The sequence below is a fragment of the Topomyia yanbarensis genome, chromosome 3 (genome assembly GCF_030247195.1).
Source record: "Topomyia yanbarensis strain Yona2022 chromosome 3, ASM3024719v1, whole genome shotgun sequence".
NCBI classification, from domain to species: domain Eukaryota; kingdom Metazoa; phylum Arthropoda; class Insecta; order Diptera; family Culicidae; genus Topomyia; species Topomyia yanbarensis.
In genome coordinates, this window is record NC_080672.1 from 277,084,937 (window position 1) to 277,104,999 (window position 20,063).

At 38.3% G+C, this 20,063-nt stretch overlaps 1 protein-coding gene across 1 annotated transcript in view; it reads right to left on the reverse strand.

The window, feature by feature from the left end:
* Positions 1-20,063, reverse strand: part of LOC131693369 (SCY1-like protein 2) — a 302,979-nt gene that overhangs the window by 202,033 nt on the left and 80,883 nt on the right. The window lies entirely within an intron of this gene.

Genomic DNA, 20,063 nt, shown 5'->3' on the forward strand with positions numbered 1-20,063 from the left:
CTATCCAGCTTTTTACGTGCCATAATGGCGGTCTAAATTGTTCAGTTCGTAATACGTTTAATGGCCCTTTTTTGACAACAATCGTTAACGTCAACCGATCAGTGAGATTAAGTCATCCAATGCGTTGGATGTTTATTCAATGAACGTCCGACATTTTCAACTGGGCGTTGCTGTCAAGCTGCCGTAAACGATTATTGTCAAAAAAGGGCCATTAAACGTATTACGAATTAAACAATTTAGACCGCCATTATGGCACGTAAAAAGCTGGATATAATGCAAGAGGAGCAAAATACAATATTCTTCCAATGTTAGAAACGAAACGAAGAGTATACCTGAAGGACAATTAGAGAACATAATGATTACTTCCATTCCCATCAATCGATACTCAGCGAAATATTCGATTCGGAAAAGCCCCTCATTCCGATGACATATTTGATATGTTTCTTTTTCATTCTTCTAACCCACACCGTACAGCAATTCAGCAATAATGGTTACCTGCTTCACCACGAATCAAGCAGACGTTTAGTGTGGGATTGAGCTGTTTCGGAATGGGCGAAAGATCCACATTCATTACCGTCTTATAACAACTGTTTGCTCAAGGGATCCGGCAAAAAAAATGAAACACGGCGGTCGACAGGAATGATTTCCCTGAAAATAAGTTGTTTCCAGCTCAAAATTAACTTCAGAAAAGGGCGAAATCTATTTTGATGCGGGAGACGTGATTTTCATCCTGTTGGCGACGACGTTGTCAAAGCTGCCTTGAAAAGCGACTTCTTCGCTTGTGAATTGCCGAAAGCCGAAATAAATACTTTTCGATCGGTTGTTTGTTTATTCATTGTTTCCTTTAAACTTACTCTGAACAAATCTTTGGGTTGAACAATACCCATTCAATTCATTTCAATTGTACATGAGAAACTCGGCAATTGTTGTTTGCCAAATTCAATGACGTTGGTTTCAAAACCGTTTCTTCGTTGATAGCGGAAAAACGCCTACTGATTTCCTATACAAAATTTTCTGCAGTGCTTTATCGATGGCGGACAGTTGGTTAAAAAGGTGGCTTAAAAGCTAACGCAGTTCGAAAGGTAAACAGGGCTGGGGAAGGGGGACGACTCTTTTCATCATACTAATTGGTTCCGGCGGTGTCATTAATCTCAATTCCAGGCATTGATACCTTTTCAGTCGCCCGTAAAAAGCTCTCCTAGAAAGTAGTAGCATGTCATTGTTGTTGCTGTGCATACCGTTATAAATGCGACATAGGTCAGCAAGGGTTGAGGTGAAAGGCTTCGGAAGGACGACTATGCCGTTGGTGTTCCTCTCGTGGTTTCCACGATGGACAAGGAAAACGGATCAATTTCATGCATAAATAATGATTTTATCCTATTACGTGTCTTACTCACCGTGGAGAAAAGGTGCTGTCTTTCTGTGTGATATTACTTTCGCACTTTCCAGGATTGGAACTGATAATTATCAACTGAACGGGGGTCGTGACACTCCCGGGAGGTCATTGATAAAAGCTATTTGTAGACGTGGATTTATTTTAGAGCGTTTAAATAGTGTACTTAGTACTTCACTCCAAGAGAATAACCAAGGGTGTAGAAAGCGTCAATGATCGACAGGGATCCGAGTGATTATTTCCTGTAGTATTAGTACGCTTCGGGTTAGATTTTTTACTGAAATACCATGTACTATCTCTGTCTGTCGAGTATCTTTTCATTACTCAGCACAATCTCCCACATGTTTCCAATAAATCAATTTCCTTATGCAGTCAGGCTTCCCATTTCTGTAAGGAACTCGATAATGATAAACTCGTTGTGTTGGGCGGAAAAGCCTTATTCCCATACGTCGTTCATATGTTACGGTTCATGATTGGCAGGTTTCGTATAGATAAATATGTGTGCCAGACACAGCTCAAAAATTCGTACCTCCTTTGCCGCACATGGCTTTCCAGCCAACCGACATTATTTGACACACTCGGGTAAAAATGGCTAATTCAATTTGCATGAATACGTCTACATGTATCCTGCACGGTATTGTGGGGGGTGATGGAGGAAATGTTCCGATCCTTTAGCAGTGAGCGCGTACATCCTGCCGCAAAATGCAACGGAAGACAATCTGTCATGTAAAGTTATGATAAATAGGCAGAGATATGTCAGCTGTGCAGCAGAAACTTCCCACATCACTGATCGAGATAACGTCTATCGAGATGTCGGAAGCGTGATAGATGTGATGGGTTGCAGCACTCACGCCATGGCGATTCTTGATAGCGATATAAACCAAGGTGAGTTTTAGACATGATGGGTCGATTATTTTGTAAAATTTTGCGATTTCCATAAATTTGGTAACTCCTGTTGGTTAGAGAATTTGTGTCCATATATTAAACTCTTTCATGAGGTGAGTGTATGCAGGGCCGGCGGATAGCGTGGGTAGTATGGGTAGGACTACCCACTTGAAAATAACCGAGTTACCCACTCAAAATTTCGAACCAATTCAAAAATTTCAAATCTGCCGCACATGTATCTCGGGCAAACATTGTACATATTTGAAAATATCGATGTACCACAATACCATTTGCACAAACGCACCGCAAGTGATTTGATGTGAATTTAATTCAAGCATGTGTATTGCGAAAATGGGACAAATCCCTAGTAGTGAACCCCTCACCCTATGCTTACTACCCACTTGGGCTAGAAGTGTAACGCCGGCCCTGAGTGTATTGTGTATATACAGACCAAAAACAAACATGAATTTTATTGGAGACATTATTTCAAACATGGTTTAACAAATGTTTAAGCTTACCAAAATGTAATTCTCAAATTGACGAATTATTAGCGAAGCAACAGTTAATTTTAATTAAATGAAGTGCAGCTTTTTTGTCGTGACCAATGACTTACCTTTCAATATAGGAGTCTCTTTTCAAGGTCGTGTAAGATTTGGAATGTTTAAATCGTTTGTTGTACTGCATGGATTTGATCACTATCTTCGAAGTTTTGTCGAAAATATGTTCAGCAATGTTGTATTAAATTTTGGAGTATGTATGACATGCATTAATAACAAAAGTTTTTTTTTAAATCTTCAGAAAAATACTCGGAAATGGTGAAAATTTTTCGCTTATCTCGCTCAAAGCTGTTAATATGATAGACCAACCGAATACTTAAATGCTGAAAAGCTTCAAATGTAGGTCAACTAAATTTTTGTTTTTCATCATCATTCGTTTTGAGCTCTTTAGAGCAAACGAAACATCTCAAAGGGCTGTACAATACTTAGGAGAAAATATTTGTGAGCTTCACACGGCTGGTAGATGAACCATTATGTGCTACTAGCAGAAGCAATTATTTTCATTATTATTATTTTTATTATTGAAAAAAGCATACACGCCGAAGAACCAGATTTTGAAACACCCGACGGAAGCCAGTTCGTGATTGGCTACCGCTGCCGCAAATTTTGAACAGAAAGCATTGTTATTTTAGTCAGATTCTGCTTATCAATCTTGTGGATTGTTGGTTGTACATTTCCACATAGAAGGTGATTATAAGGATTTTTGAATGAGTTGGATTTTAATGTTTCGTGTTCCACTAGTCAGTAACTGACACCAACTTGCTGTCAGTTAGACGATGTATCCAAACTAACATCAAATTGGCGCCAGTTAGACACTAAATCCAAATCCAGTATAAGGAAATGGCCATGCCGTTTTGGCATGAGAGCCAAAGGCCTGTGACTGCACAACTTTTTATTCCTAAAGGAAAAAAAATGGATTAACCAATTTGAGCATACAGATAAGTTAAGTGAAGTGCCCATATGCGCAAATTGGTCAATCCATTTTTTTCGTTCAAAAACATATTGAAGGTTGCGAACTAGCAGACAGTTTGTTTTACTATACTCCTCAGCAAGCCAGAGCTTCTGTGTTTGGGTAACCGAGACAGCTCTCAGTATCAACCAGTTGCTTTAGGCGTTCACACACGTTGTATGAACTGTTTGGACTTAGCGTCTAAGTAGTGTCAATTTGATTTTTGTTTGAATATATCGTCTAACTGGCAGCAAATTGTCGGATTCGAGTGGAACACAAAACGTTAAAATCCAACTTTTCAAAGTTGAGTCCTGTGCGCTTATGCGCAAATCGATTAATCAATGTTTTTCCTTGAGAAAAAATCACCGATTGCATAGCTTGTACAGCTTCGTGCTGGTAACGGGCCCCAATTGAAACAAAATTACATTAACAGCGCTATCAAATCATCAACCAAGAATTGAATCTTTTGTTTCCGAAGGGTCGAAATAAGCATACACATACACACGGGTAAAACCGATTTTAAATCATCTGACTGAAGCTCGTTCGTAATTAGTTCCCGCTAATTACATGCACCGAGCCGTAAATCCTGAACAGTTCTCGTTTGAAGTCCACCTATTTCGCGATGGAAATAGTATTTCTAGTAGCGACCCTTTTTGGCGAGAACCGGTTCTGCGGTACTGAAGCTTTCAGTAGCGGTGGTACCGGTAAAATACCGGGGCTGGAATATTTTTGTCAAAAAACTAAAAAACGCTAGAGTGAAATAAAATGTTTAAAAGTATACTTTTATTATTGCTCTGTTATAGCTATCAATAAAGCAAGTAATCAATTCATAAGCCTTTGTTACTTATCCACTGCACAAACAGTTAGTATTGTCCCCCGAGCTGCGCAGAGAAATGAGAAAGCCAATGAAGTTAACAGTGCCTCCACTACGAAAATTACTATAGCCACTTACTGTTACTACACTCGTATTGAACCAAACTAGCACTAGGGGGAACAGTTACTAAAGATGAAAACGGAGCTACATTATGGGTGTACTGATGACATACACAAGTTCAACCGAGTCTGAAAGAATCATTGTGAAGAATATCATGCAACACAACAACGAATGAGCCATGATTCCCGTATACATGAATAATAATGTTGTACTAACAATTCGTGTTGTGAGAGTCCAGATGACGAAACAGATTCCATCTCAACTGGTTTTGAATGCAATTCTTATATAATTGAACAACGCTGATTACATACTCAGATCAGATCCCTACGTGTTCTATTCGAATCAAGGTTTGGTACTAGATCGACATTAGTTCTTTTACAGAATATTTAATAGCAAAATGAATGCAGGCGTGACTTAGGCCATAAACTCAATATGTCGTCATACAGTAAAAATGGAAACCAATGCAAACCAAATGCTCATGAGAGATTCCAAAACTAAATCAATAGTTATTTTATTTTTGCTAGGTTCAAATAAGTTAATTTAAGAAAAACTTATAAATTGATTAAAGAAAGTTAGGTTGGTTATATTCTTCATTAATAGTTTTGCATAGTACTGAAAATACCGGCACGTTTATATATTCAGTACCGGTATTACGGTATCAAAAATGGGTCGGTATTCCTGGAATTTTCGGTACCGGTACTATAACCCTAGATGGCAGTATCCGAACTTTAAAAATTGACATCTCTGCGTGAACTAGAAAGAGAAACAACATTTAATTCATTTTCCTCGTCATTCGTTCTCGCGACACAGCACATGCAGGTTCGGATATGTTCGGCTTCAGAGGCAAACTAAATTTTGTTTCTAAGTTAGCTCTGAGAGGGATTATTGAGCAGTGCACCAGATAAAGATTACGCAGTTCATTTTTGTTTAAAATGTTGAAGATGCCAATTTCTGCATTCAAACTGTCCACATAATAACGAATGAATTTATAGTTCCTCTGCTTTCAAGCATTCGATTCTGCATGAAATTTCAGTCAATTGGAAAGTTAATGAATGACGCAGGTGGTGAATCTAAATGTTGGTTTCGGTAAATACAGCACTGGGAAGTATAGATTTCATTCGATGGCCAGCCCAATTTGGTCTCGAACGTAAAATTAATCGAGTACAAAACCAGGTGTGGTATGCGAGTATCATTCGTGTATTACAATCGTGATGATACATACGTTTGCTATATCTGGATGCGGAAAAGGAGTATAATTGAAGGGAAAACCAAAATCTCGCTCGTTTCGTGCCGTTCTCCAGTTTCCTGTCGGCCAAATCAACCGTCTGCTGAGAAAGGGCTACTCTCGCTGCCAAAATATTGCAGGAAATGCTGCCCGTGGAAACAAAAAGACCAGGATTACCTCCCATCAGCTGCAGTTCACCATTCGAAATTACGAAGAGCTGAACAAATTGCTCTCCGATGTGACCATTTCCCAGGATGGTGTGTTGCCTAACATCCAAACCATTCAGCTACCAAAAAGACGGAAGAGAATTAAGTTTTACTTTGTTGGTAGGTGAAACGATGGCGAGGAAAAACCAAACCTACCTTTTTCAGATCGACCATTGTGTTCGCATAAAGAGTTTTGATTTGATATCCCTTCTCTCCCCCTCTTTGGCATATCATATTTGATTTAAATTACAACTTCCTTGAAATCAACACACTCTTAAAAGACTTTTGGGGAAAACGTGCATACTTTTGCATTTTCAACGTGTTGTTACAAGTATATACTAGCAAACCAATACCGCCGCTGAGCAGTATCAAGATTGAAAATAATTTAACTCAGCAGAAGCGAACGGCGGTAGGAGTTTTTTTTGTAATGCAATGAAAAATGAAAATTTCATTTAAAAGTTTTTACTACAATTGATTGGTCCTGAAAAGGACCATTGGTTTGTTTTATTGTGCGAGACACAATTTAGGTTCGCTAACGGATTCGGCGAGCCAGTTTGATGTTTTTCGGCACGATTGTTAGTAGCTTGGCGTGGATGACGCATTCTTTCGCATCCTCGAACAAAACGTCCGTGCGCAATCCCACGAACCAGACTTTGGAAGGGCAGCTCCGTTGACTTCTGATAGCGGTAAATTTATCACAGGGCGACAGTTCCTGGTGAGTAGCGATTACACTTTTGCGAACGACCTTCATTGCTAACTGCAATTTTGCATCCGGTGGACTGCTCTACTAATGCTGATGCTAGCTGGTAGCTCAACGACGGTCAAACGAATGATGAGAAAAACCGACAGTCCGTTGTATACTTGCGCGAATACGCAATACAATCGCTCTCTCGCTCGTTTTCGTTTCATGTGCCTTTCCATTCCTTTCTGCTACTAATGAAAGTTTAACCAAAACGAATAGGTGTCTTTCTCACACCATGTTTTCAAGGATCAGTGTTGCCACACTTGTATTTTTAGCTTTTTATCAATAACATTCCAACAATATTTTCAGCGATTTTTAGAGATTGGTAAAGAAGAAAAAAACCCTAGAAAATTCAAAAAATATTCTCAAAAAACTATGTATGTGCAAAAGACGGCAAAATCGCATAGATATTGTTTGTTCCATTAGAATTCAATAAAATTCCAACAGTATTTCCGCAGAAAATACGCACTACAAAAGTAGTTAGTTACTTTTGAAAATAAATAAAAATTAATAAAATCTGGGCAGGCTGGCGATGCAATACTCAACTGCATATTTTGCCTTTCATGTGACACTTGCTCCGGGGTACCTTCTGTTTGTGCTGGTACCGGAACATATCTTCTAAGAACTGATAGTACTGAAATGAGTTCCATCAGCGTTACTAGGTTTTAAACCCGCATTTTGCATATGACAAAAGTTGATGGCTGCTTATAAACATTGTTGAATACCAACAATGTGGACGAGAAAAAAAATCATTTATTTAATTAGTTATGGAATTTGCGTTTCGACTTCGTCTCATCAGAATCCGACACTAACTTAGTGATAGAACTAAGCTAGCGCTGGATTGATGCTGGTTCCAAGAAAACAAATACACTATTTGTGTTTCTGAGCAAACTCCTAGTCCTGCGCGATGTCCCACAAGAAATTCTGATGAGACAAAGTCCAAACGAAAATTCCTCGGCTAATTTAGTTATAGGTTCAGTGCTCTTGACGAGCGAAGATGGTTTTAAACAATTTTCTCCTTAATGGAGAAAAATTAGTTTTTACCTATTTATTTTCTGCGATGGAGTAATATAACATAGAAATAACTTATTGTTACACAAATTTAGCTTCGCTATATTATCACATAAAAAGTGTTTTTTATCATTTTGTTCAAAGGACGATCCATAAATGACGTAGCATTTTTTGAGTGATTTTTAACACCCCCTCCCCCATCGTAGCATTTCGTCACAAACCTCTAAATACCCCCCCCCCCCCTGGTAATTACGTAGCTTGACGGTATTCCCCCCCCCCTTTGTCACCGTAAAATAAAAAAAAATAACTATGTTAGTTATTCCCCTTTAAAACACCTACGTAGCATGACATGACCCCCTACCCCCTGTCGTCACACATCATCACAAAATACAAAACTCCCCCCTCCCCCATATAATGCTACGTCATTTATGGATGATCCCCAATGGCGATTTTTACATTTCTTATAAAAGAAATGTATAGAATTCGCTCAAACTTTCAAGATTTTTTCCGAGGCACGGAGGGCCGAGTCTTATATACCAATCGACTCAGCTCGACGATTTGGGACAATGTCTGTGTGTGTTCTCATTCGTGTTTCTCAGCAATGGCTGAACCGATCTTATCCAAACCAATTTTAAATTAAAGAACTAAAAAACAGTATGAACGCTATTAATTTGTTTTTGATTCTGATGTTCAGTTTTTAAGATATGACTGTTTGAATGCGTAAAAATGGCGTTTTTTGCAGTTTTTTAAAATTATCTGCCGGAATTGACAATATAGATTAACAATTTATATGTTTTAGACAGCTTTAACGAATACCTTTCGAACAAGCTATAGATTGTTGAAATCGGACTATTATCAAAAGAGATATTTAACATTAAATGCGGACGAAAGATTTTTATCATTTCCCATTGCCAGAAATATGACCAAAAATATGTAATCTATTATTAACGCCAAAACGGCTTATTTTAGGTCAATAGTATCTTCGGAGAATTTAATGGAGGAAATATGCTCTTTCTTTTGGTATTGTGCTTTTGCTGATTAATCCCCCTATGAGTGAGATATTTTCACAAATTTTCTTGGAAGTGATTATATTGAAATGATGCCTTCAGCAAATTTGTAGCTCTTACTTTTGCGAATAACTTTACTGAAGACTTCAAATATCTATTTTGAATACTTTAAAAGTTATGGCTTGTTGTTTGTGGATTACTCTTCGTCGCCTATTTATTGTTCAATATAGTAATAATCCATTGAAATAAGCCAAACATTATTTCGATAAATCGAATTTTGTATTTCATTTTTCTATCTACAACCGCTAGAAATAATCACCGAACACTTCCAAATTGTCTGGAAGGAACTTGATAACTTATCAGTGCAAAAATGTTCATTTGTGCGAACCTTCTGACTGCAATTTTTCTAACTTATGACCATCGGATCGATCTGAAACCTTTCGGAAAATGAAAAGCGAAATAAAAAACTCCAAGCAACGGCGTAGCCAAGAGAAGGTTTTGGGGTTTAACACCATACAGCCCCCCCCCCCACCACACCAAAAAAAAATATTGGATTGGAGTTGAAAATTTATTGATGCAAACTGATTTAATTCAATATTACAATAACATTATCTGATCCGTTGATTGATAACCTGTTGTTATAAACATCATGAGGACTGTTGATAAATTGTCGGAATGGGGTCCTGATATGTAACTGATCTATTGGTCTTGATTTCACAGTTGTCTAATAGCATCAATATCAAATTCCTGCCTGAAAACATTCCAATAGAAAATTCCAGAGTTCTGTAATCAATCATAGTCCTCAGATTTATTTTCAAATTTCCAGCTTTTTTCCTACACAATATTACGAAAGCTTATTAAACAATTTTTCGTAATAAGTTTGTGAAAATTATAAACTATTTGAAATTTTTTAATATTTTTTTTTTATTTAACCGTGATTTTTTAATAAATAGTGACCATCGCTTCACAACGTAGTCTATTTTTCATGGCTTGCGGTGAGCACGATCTCTCGAATTGCTGAACTGAAAATTATGGAATAGAAATTAATTTTTAGTATTCTTTACAGACCCGCTGGTGCCCTAAGACAATTTCGCTAGATTTTTAGAGCACTGTGCACTAGACTGCCCAGAAAAATGATGAATTTTTGAAAACTCAATCGGCCCTCCCCTGAGTCGATTCCTAGTCCCACCAGAAGTACTTGTACCAAATTTGAAGCAAATCGGACAAGTCTAACTACCGGACCAACGTGCCTGAAGTTTATATTGGATTTTTCAACAATTTACATGGAGAAAACTCACTAGCTCGTATTTTCGCCGCTAGGTGGCACTGTATACATCGTATTATCACTGTAAGTGAAAATAAGAAAGATATTTTAATTATCTACAACTTTGTCGAAGACTGCTAGTAAATCCGGCTATGTTAAAAGAAGTTATTAATCTTTTAACGAAGTGATGTCTGAGTCAGTTTTGCATGGGGCCCAGCAGTGCATGGTTGTGTATCAGTACTCGAGTCCCGCGAACTATATATTTTTGTGAAATAATCGTTGAGTTTAGCTCAATGGTATGTTCAGAAGAAGTTGTAGACAATTCAATTATCCTTCTTATTTTCACTTACAGTGATAATACGATGTATACAGTGCCACCTAGCGGCGAAAATGCGTGCTGGTGGGTTTTCTACATGTAAATTGTTGAAAATTCCTATACTAACTTCAGGCCCGTTGGTCCGGTAGTTAGACTTGTCCGATTTGCTTCAAATTTGGTGCAAGTACTCCTGGTGGGACTAGGATTCGACGCAGAGGTGGGCCGATAGGGGTCATTTTTTTCCTGTCACCCTACTGTGCACCCAGTGCATTAACGCAAGTGACGGAAGGTTATCGAAAAGTTTCGTGAAAATGAAAGTTCCAGTAATGATGATGATTTTCCCAAACGGTTCGTTTTCGTGAGGTTTTTATTTGTTCTTTGGCATTAGGATTAGCGATAATAATTCAAATCAAGAATACTACTGGGAAGTCACCTTTAGAAAAAGTCGATGTCGAAGTAAAATTTGAAACTATGCACGCATGTACTTCAGAGATAGCGTGATATCAGGAGCTGCGATTTCATTTCAACGCTTTTTTTGTGAAAAGGGCGATACTTACAATTGTAAACATAGGGCTTTTTTCTTACATGCGAATGAGGGCTTTGAAACGCAACAAATTAACCTAAAAATTTTGATTCTACGATATTGCTTTCTTAAACTACAGCAAAAAATACAACGGGCGAAACTGTATTTTTGTTTGTTTATTTAAAGTTTCGCCCTCCACGCTCCATGCAAACAAACATGGCGATACTTTTTTTGCTAGCAGTTTAGAGGCGAAACTGTTATTTTCGTATTTTTTTAGGATTATCAAACTGATACCAGCTGTAAAAAGTAACAATGATCTCTATTGAAAAAACCCGGACGAAATCGGTGGTGTAAAACGGTAGTTATTGTAAAAAAACGTAAGGGCGATACTTCAATGCTGATAGATGGGACCGAAAAAGTAAACAATCGCCAAAGGGCCAATACTATCATTTTGTCAAATTCAATAGCAAAAACAAATTTTAATTTAATAATTTCAAATACTTTATGAAGTTTTGGGTTTCGATCACTGAATCATGCAATCTAGGATGTTAAAAACACAATAGTTCTTAAATAGGAAATAAAACCAAGTCTGGAAATATTCACTGTTGATTTTCTTTGAACGGTATCACTGCTAGTAACGCCCTTTTCAAGAAAAAGCGTCGATTTCTTAGTTCTCAGTCGCGTTGGAAATTTGAGTAAAATATAAACTTCAAATCGATTAAAAAAAAATTCGTTTTTTTTGTTTCAGTACAATATATAACCCCTTTAGGAAAATTCAGTTTTCCCACCACAATATAGATATTTTATTAACAGAGCATTAACAATAATTCGTTGGTATGTCTATTTTATGGGCCATTTTTTCGCTTTCCCATTGATTTGGTTTGAGATTTCTAGCACTGATGTTGTCCTATGCTGATTTGAGCGATTCTCTGAGTCCTGCCACTATCCCATGTAGTATGTGTTATCAAAAACATAGCGAAGCATCAAGTTCTATATGCTCTCAAACGATATAATATCCGAAGAGTGACAAGAGTTATAAGAAATGTCTCATCACACTATTAGGTGGATTAAACACGTTTTTACGACTAAGTTGACATATCAACTTATTTTTCAATTTGTTCAGTTTTATCTACAACTTTATCATGCTAAAAAGAAGCAGCTTTTAACGGTCAAGAACATATCTTTTTAAAAATGTCAAGATGCTATCCGTTATTCTTTATAACTTCGTTATAACTTTTTTATAAACAAGTTTTCCTCGCCATTACTTTTTCCTTGTAAGCATGAATAAACATGTTTGTCCATCCTAAAAGTAGGAAATGGTAATTTATCATTAGCGCTTGTACATATTGAATATTTTTCTGGGGTTTCAGTATTTTTAATTATGTTGCTTTAAAGTTAAAAAGTGTTGCTAGCTACCCTGGTGTACAGTACACTCCAGTTTGTTTTTGTCGGACAGTGTTATTCAACATTCTCTAAGCAGACAATTATTACATGCGTCATGACATTCCCAAGAACACGTACCAAATCACACTATCCGGTGTGGGAAGCTCCCACGCTTCCGTTTTCTGTGCCTTGATCCGACTGGCGACTGATTTGGAAGGAATGATTTCGGCATTGGAAAGGAGTTCAAAAATATTGTACATCTCCGGCAAAGGTCGAAGGTTTCATTCAGATGTTATGCCTCATTGATTTACAATTCAAGGAAATACTCGATGCGTCGTTTAGAAAGGCTCGAAGGAAACCATTGAAGTGAAAAAAGTGAAAGAACAAAATCATTGTAGTATGGCAGTCTGATTTCTGAAAATAGAGTTTTCTGATTCACCTAATATCAACGTCATTGCGCTTTGGAGGCGATGTCATGACGTAGATTGGTAAGACATTTTGGGTACATTTTTGAGAATTTACCCTTTTTGTCCAACCTATTATATATTTTAGGTGATTGAAATACTCTAATTATAAAGCAAAAGAGGACCAATGAGTGAGCATTGTACATTTATAATAAAGTGTCAAGAAATTCGTTAAAAAAACTACGAAATTATTTCAGTTTCAAATCTGACTACCATTTGGTATACAGGCTGTGCTGTCTGTCTATAAAATGTATTTGGCATTTCATTCGAACCATCCAACTTTAAACAGTTATACTATTTTCAGAGAACATTTGACAACTCCCTTCGGCAAAATTGTTGAGCATATTCTGGACTCAGTATACACATTATTGGTTGCATTATTCAAGAAACCTGTAGTTTATAAAAACAAAATGTAAAAAATAGGTTCCTCATACATATTTCAAACGCATTGCAAGATTCCGGATCATAATTAATCGAACCCAAATTTTACTTTTTTTTTTGTTATTTTTTTTTATGGGATTCAGTGTTTAAAATCCTAACCGACATTACAATGTAGTCCGGACGCACAAATTTGTTCTTAGCGAAACCGAATTTTCCGAATGTGATCAGTTAACAGATTTCAGCCCTCGTTAAAATTAGAGAACAAGTTATATCAAACAGCATTGCCGAATACGCCATATTTGTTTATTCAAAGGCTTTTACAATCAGTCTAATTAATTCTTTCCGAATAAACGAATAAACTGTTTTTTTTTCTCTCGGGTCTTCGGGTCAACTATCCTATGAAATGGTTTGGACCTTGCCGTACGGCTCTTATGCATGCACACCTAGAAAAAATAGTGTAAATTTACGTGTCCTGACCATGACATATCGTCGCTGTTGTGCTATCTTATGACAAGCGCCATTTAGCACTTTTCGAGAGAAACGATTTTTAAAGTTTGAGATTGAATATCTTAAAATTTATAAATGTTGGATGCTTTTCGGGGAAGACATTCGATGCTTCTATCTTTTCTGAAGTAATCTCTCGATTTGTGCGAAGATTGGTTGACTATATTTATAGTTTTTGTTTAAAATGTAAACCAAAGTCGCTCGCATACGTGTCATAAGTGTATATTGATGATAAAATATGTATGACGTGTCACAAATGTACACAGAAGATTTCATATAAAAATGAATCATAACTGATTCGTAAAATTATGAGTTAGAGATAGCTATGTCCAATACTATACTTTTCCATGCGATAGCAGCAATATCAGGTTACAAAATGATGGTATTGGAACACAAAGTTTTCCCAATTTTCCTCCTTCATTCGGGAAAAACAATATACAAAAGTTAGTTTCATCAACAATTTAGAGACAATGTATATCAAACAATGTTATTGTTGTCTGGCGACTAGTAGAAACAAATATTCTTCTTGCATAATCCATCATTACATTTCGGTATACTTTTCAAAACTAGTGGAAATCTCCAAATGAAATTTGTTCAATAATGTTGAAAATGTAAGCCAACAATTCCCAGAAAAAAACTATGGTAGGAAAAGTTTTGCTCCCGAGACAAGAACCTAGCTAATGGTTATGGTTGATCTGCATAGAAATTACCTATGTCATCAGAGACATCTGTTGGCGTGCTATAAGCTTTTTGGCTTATAGCAAGCCAACAAACTGAGAATGTTTTCTCTTTTTTCTTTGTCATAAGATAGCACAACTCGATCACTCGAGAAATTGGCGCTTGTTATAATCGTGTTTCGCTATATCTCAGTAACCCAGCAGAATTTCAAAATTCTGAAAACGCGACGTTATAGAGATTTTAAAATTTAGTAACACGGCATATCTAACTCAGTTCACCTCAAAATGGCGTATGTCATAAGATAGCACAACAGCGACGATGTATCCTACCAGCCAGGGCCGGCGGAACACTTTTTTCCAGAGTGGGTAGTAAGTTTCGGAATAATTTCTACCCGTACTGACGAAAGTTCAGGCATGGCGTGTGTAAGTGAAAATTCCCTGATAATAGCTGTCTGTATGGCCGACGGCTCAGCGAAAACATGTTTGTTGATTACTGATACTACATGGAGCATTTGTAGTCCTAATTACTCCTTTCTTTTAAAGTTCCATTCTCTGCGATGTAACTCTTCTACTGTGTATCCCGGCAAAGCTCAGTAGCAAGAGCCCCTTTGATCTGGGTCTCAGGGTCGGCTTACTACTGGGTAATCGGAGGGGTTTCGCGGACAACTGGGCAGGGTACTATCACCTAACTGAACGTGGGCTATGGAATTATTAATTTGAACAATTGAAATGAAGGAGACTTGATAAGTTATTCAAAGAAACTAATTTTGGATTAAAAATCTATATTCACTATTGCTGGTTGTGAGTGTGTATGTGGGTTGTAGGTTTATACCGGTACGTACCGCTGCTGTTGCTGGAAGTTGCTGGTGGTTCTGGGCCGTCCTGCGAGCGCTCGCGTGGCTGCTGCTGACGACGATGGGGTTCGGTAACTGGTGACAATGGTGGCTACTCTATTTCTCTGGTGGGTTTGGCGGATTTTTGACGGCGTTTCTGGAGTCTAATGGCGGCTGCTGGCGTCTCCCCTCATTGACGTGTATCAACAGGCACAGGACGATACCGGAGTGACCGTGCCGAGAGGGGTAAGTCCTCCTTAGCGGTTATGGCCCAAGGCCAGAGGACGATCGCTGGTCTTTGACGGGTTAGACGTAGCGAGCATCCAGGGCTCGCTAGGCCGAATCGTGTGCTGCCGAGTGAGGATGATCGCGTCACCCAAGGCACGTAAAATTATATAAAATACCAAAAAAAGGTCCTGTGAGGGTGTTCAGGAGACGGGTATTAGTGAAACCCTTGATTACTCGCATCAAGCTGTACTTCCACCTTTATATTACCTGAACAAATGTGTCACCTCTCACCGATAATTTTAACTTTATTTAAATCTCACTCCACTTCAAGGATGTTAAGCACACGAACGCCAGATTATGTCTGAACTTTGGTGGGCTCATCAAGTAGTCCAAAAGTCTTAGGTGGTGAAGCATTTTGGCGGTTTTCCACGGCTTTCTGGGAGCGAACTTTGGGAGCGTCGCGCTACCATTTTTCGCCTGCCGTATAACAGATTTCCTCCCCCTTTCATTATCTGTTATACGGTTTGGTGTTCGTTGGTTTTACCACCCACTTGTACCCACAATGTTGTTTTAGTGTGTTGACAATTATTTGTGTTCATTCTTATCCTACTAATCCTAATTTTAACAAATAACAAATAACTTTTAGTATTTACATTTTATTACTACTAACCCTACTAACAATTAACCCTTATATTATTTAGAAACGTGACAGTACATTAAACATTTAGGCACATACTTAAAATAAACAGAGGACTTTGTAACAAACGGTTACAGCGATAGATAGATCTTAGGTGGGTACCGCAGGATAGTGTGAACTAATGGGAAGGTGGCTCCGTCGACCAACATTCTTCCAGGCTTAATGTGCTTTGATGGCAAAAAAAATCCTTTTCAATGCAAACCATACCCATTTAATACAACCGGCCCCTGGATGGTCTACTTCCGGACCCAAAATAAGCCATTTAGCATCATCGATATATCGCGTGATTTAACTAAACAATACCCGGGCGTGTTCGAAGAAGTAGTTTGTCTACGTGCCTGCCCAGGAAGTAGAGATTGATGGTGTAGTCTCCGAGAGAGGCTTTATTTACAAAATACGGTGTTGGCTCCTTCCAGTCGCTTTAGTCAGTCAGTATGCATGCAATTGCGTTCAGATTTTCGCCAGATCTATTCTTCCAAACTTTGTTTTTTTTTTAACGGAGTTGGTCTACCTGTTCGCCTTTTTGTGCCCCGCGTCATTGCAAACAATTAGGCCATAGAGTTACCCATTTTAGAAACAAGGCATGGAGTGAAAAATGCATAGAGAATTATGATAAGTTTTGCTTCTGTGAAGAGACTACTCATGAACTCTCGACATATCCCAAATATAAATTAACGGGGAAAACTGAAGCATTCTTTTGAGGAACGCTCAGAGAAGAAATGCTAAAAAGGGTTATGTCACCGTAATGATTGTTCTTTAAACATACAAAATTATCGGACAGCAAAGATGCTCGCGCTAAGCATTGTAGTGCGCATAGCACCGTAACGTTCATCAGATGATGAGCGCTATGCATAGATTCTATACTAATTATTATGACAATAATGGCGAGGGTGATCAGGAAAGAGACTGTGCTGCTAACATTCTCCCCACGAAACTGATGGTTTTACATTAACCTATCAACGACATCAGTGCAGTTCCAATGAGGCTCTCCGTTTGATGAAGCATGGAAAGCACCAGGGTTGTTAACGTTGAATTCATCTTTACCGCCGATAACGATGAATTCAGCGCCATTAACGGCGTTGAATTTGGCGTTGATTTTATCGTCATCGTCAACGCACTTCGTTGAATTCAACGTTAGCGTTATCGTAAATTTTCGCGTTAATTTCTGTTCTTCGTCCTTTTTTCGTCAGAGATAGTATATAGTGTATTTACGAGAAGTTTAATTTTACATTCAAGAGCATTTATAGAAAAATATATAATTTTATTTTATTTGAAATCCAAATGCTGGGGTTAGTTTTTGAAGCATTTTTTTCATAAACGTAGATCACAAGCCAAATTCTTTTTTTGCACCATAGCGCGATCGTGGCGGCCAATTAGTCTCCGTTGGTTATGCTAAGATTATGCCCTAGTGTTCTTCCAGCTATGAAGTATATTGTGTTACTCTATGGAAAATAAACGTTGCCATTATATGCACGTCGGGCAATGATGCGAAGCTCCACAGAAGAAAGTATAATTAATAGAAGAAGCCACTCTAATTCATCATCTTATAATGTGTACTCACATCATATAACTTTCTGTTCGTTAACATTCATAACAAATAGATTGTAGTTATCAAATTTTTGTTAGCTGACATTACCGATTGCTCCATTTAATGACGCCGTAACTGTATGGCAACACGGGGACAGCAAACGTGTGGATTGCTCTGACCTTATTCCTCGTGTTTAGGAAAGACTTCAAGACACCGTTCACTCGACTCAAGAACTCATCTCGCAGCTCAAGCTTGATGCCGGTGTGGCGAATCTCGAGGAGTTGCCCGAATCCGAGATACTTATACGATTCGCCTCGAATCATGTCCCGAATCATCTCGCCTTCATCGATCTTGTAGTCACTAGAGTCGACCAATTAATCCTTTCGATTTATTTGATTACTACACCCAGTCATTCCGTCGAGTCAGCATAGATCTTGAGATCGTCCATGTAGAAGGTATGGGTCACCTCATCCGGTGAGTTTTCCCAATTATTTTATTTGACAGCCACGTCCGTTTCGTTTGTGTGTCATATTGAGGTGGTTCATCGCTAAACAAAACCAAAGTGGGCAAAATAGCCTTGGAATATCCCTTTAAGATGCGGTGCGCTTTATACCGCAAACACGTATTCCCCAATTCTGAGCTGCAGTGTTGTAGTCCAACTCTCCATCGCCTGCTGTAGGAACCTCACGATTACATGATCCACTTTATACCCATCCAAGACTTTGATGGGGAACGCGTGCGGTATGAAGTCGTATTTATTCTTGTAATTGATATAGGCCAATACTAAGGGTTTGTTGGTTATACACTACGTGTCTAACAATGACTACATCGTTGATGGTTTGATCTTTGCAGGCGATAATGGTGCTCAGAATCTTGTGTAGACTTGCTAGACAGATAATTGGTCTGTATTTTGATGGGTCGGACGTGTTCCTGTCCTTGGGGAGTAGAGTTGTGATACCACGGGTGATGAGATCCGGCAATAAACGTGGTTCGCCTAACGTCCTGTTGAAACTTACAGCCATCGTGGAATGCATAACGGTCAACTTCGGGGAATGAACAACAGTCAGCTTCTTTCAGGTACCGGGTAGCCTCGCGTACATCATTGGTTTCAGCGAAGGCAGATCTCGTCAATTTCTTCGTCTGCGCATTCTCGCACCTCGCCACGGTTATCCTTCGCGATGTTGTACAGGACCTCCCAAATATTGGTTCATAAGCTAGTGACATTGCCGATATCCGGTAGACCTACGCTGAAACTGGGTTTTCTCATGAGTGGTTTGGTCATAGATGCTCGCTCGTTATCACTGAACATCCGATTTTATTGTCCTCACTTCGCAGAATCAGTGTAACGCCTAAGCCTTTTTAACAAGACACTCAATTGCTACGTGTTTTGCATCAGTTGGTGAGCTCTAAGCATGTGAAGCTCAGTAGGTGTAATGAGGTGTCTTTTTTCCTTTTTTTGTAACGAGCGAGACGGTGCACCGAAGGGAGAAAGTTTAGAAAAGTGTGGAACAACATAAAAAGTTTAAATAAAGTTGTCCGTTCTACCTATTTATCTGTGCCTGTGGTTGCCTGCTATTAATAATCGTATAATAATAATTTTATATTAGATTCCTGCTTTTAAGGGCAAGTAGGGCAAGTAGGTAAAAAGAAATTTTTAAATTTCTCAAACTCTGGACTATACTTTAAGCTTGTAGTAACAACTTTGTATGTATTGTATGTTTTATAGAATATAATGTCCTAGAAGAAGAGTACTATTGTTAACCATCCTTCACTCGCGCTAGTGCACTGAGTGCAAACCGTTCTGAAAATCTAGCGAAATCCTCTTACGGCAACAGCGCCTACCCGTTCAGAGAGCCATCTGCTCGACTTTCGGAGATTTAAAAGAGAAATCAACGCAAAATTTCCGATAACGTTAACGTTATATTCATCGATGTGCGTTGACGATGAACGATGAAATCAACGCCAAAATCAACGCCATTGGATTCAACGGAAAAATTATCGATTCAACGATATCGCGTTGAAACGAAAACGTTGACTTCATCGGGTTAACAACCTTGGAAAGCACTTCTTGTTTTTTTTCTGTTTTTTCTTGTTTTTTTTTCTGAGTGCTTTGTCTGATAAATCGTACCAGATTACCTACCAAATACCAATATCAGTTTGAGTTCTTTCACATTGCTCCACTTCGGGTCACGAGAAGGCGGACACTTAGGCATTAGTAGGTAATATTTATTCACGATCGCGTAGCTTCAACGAGTTTTTTAGAATTTCTTGTCAGAGGGCGCTCGAAACTTGGCAAATTTCGTAGGGAAGCTTAGGAATCCCAAAGGTATTAACGAACCTTGGTTTAAAAGGGATG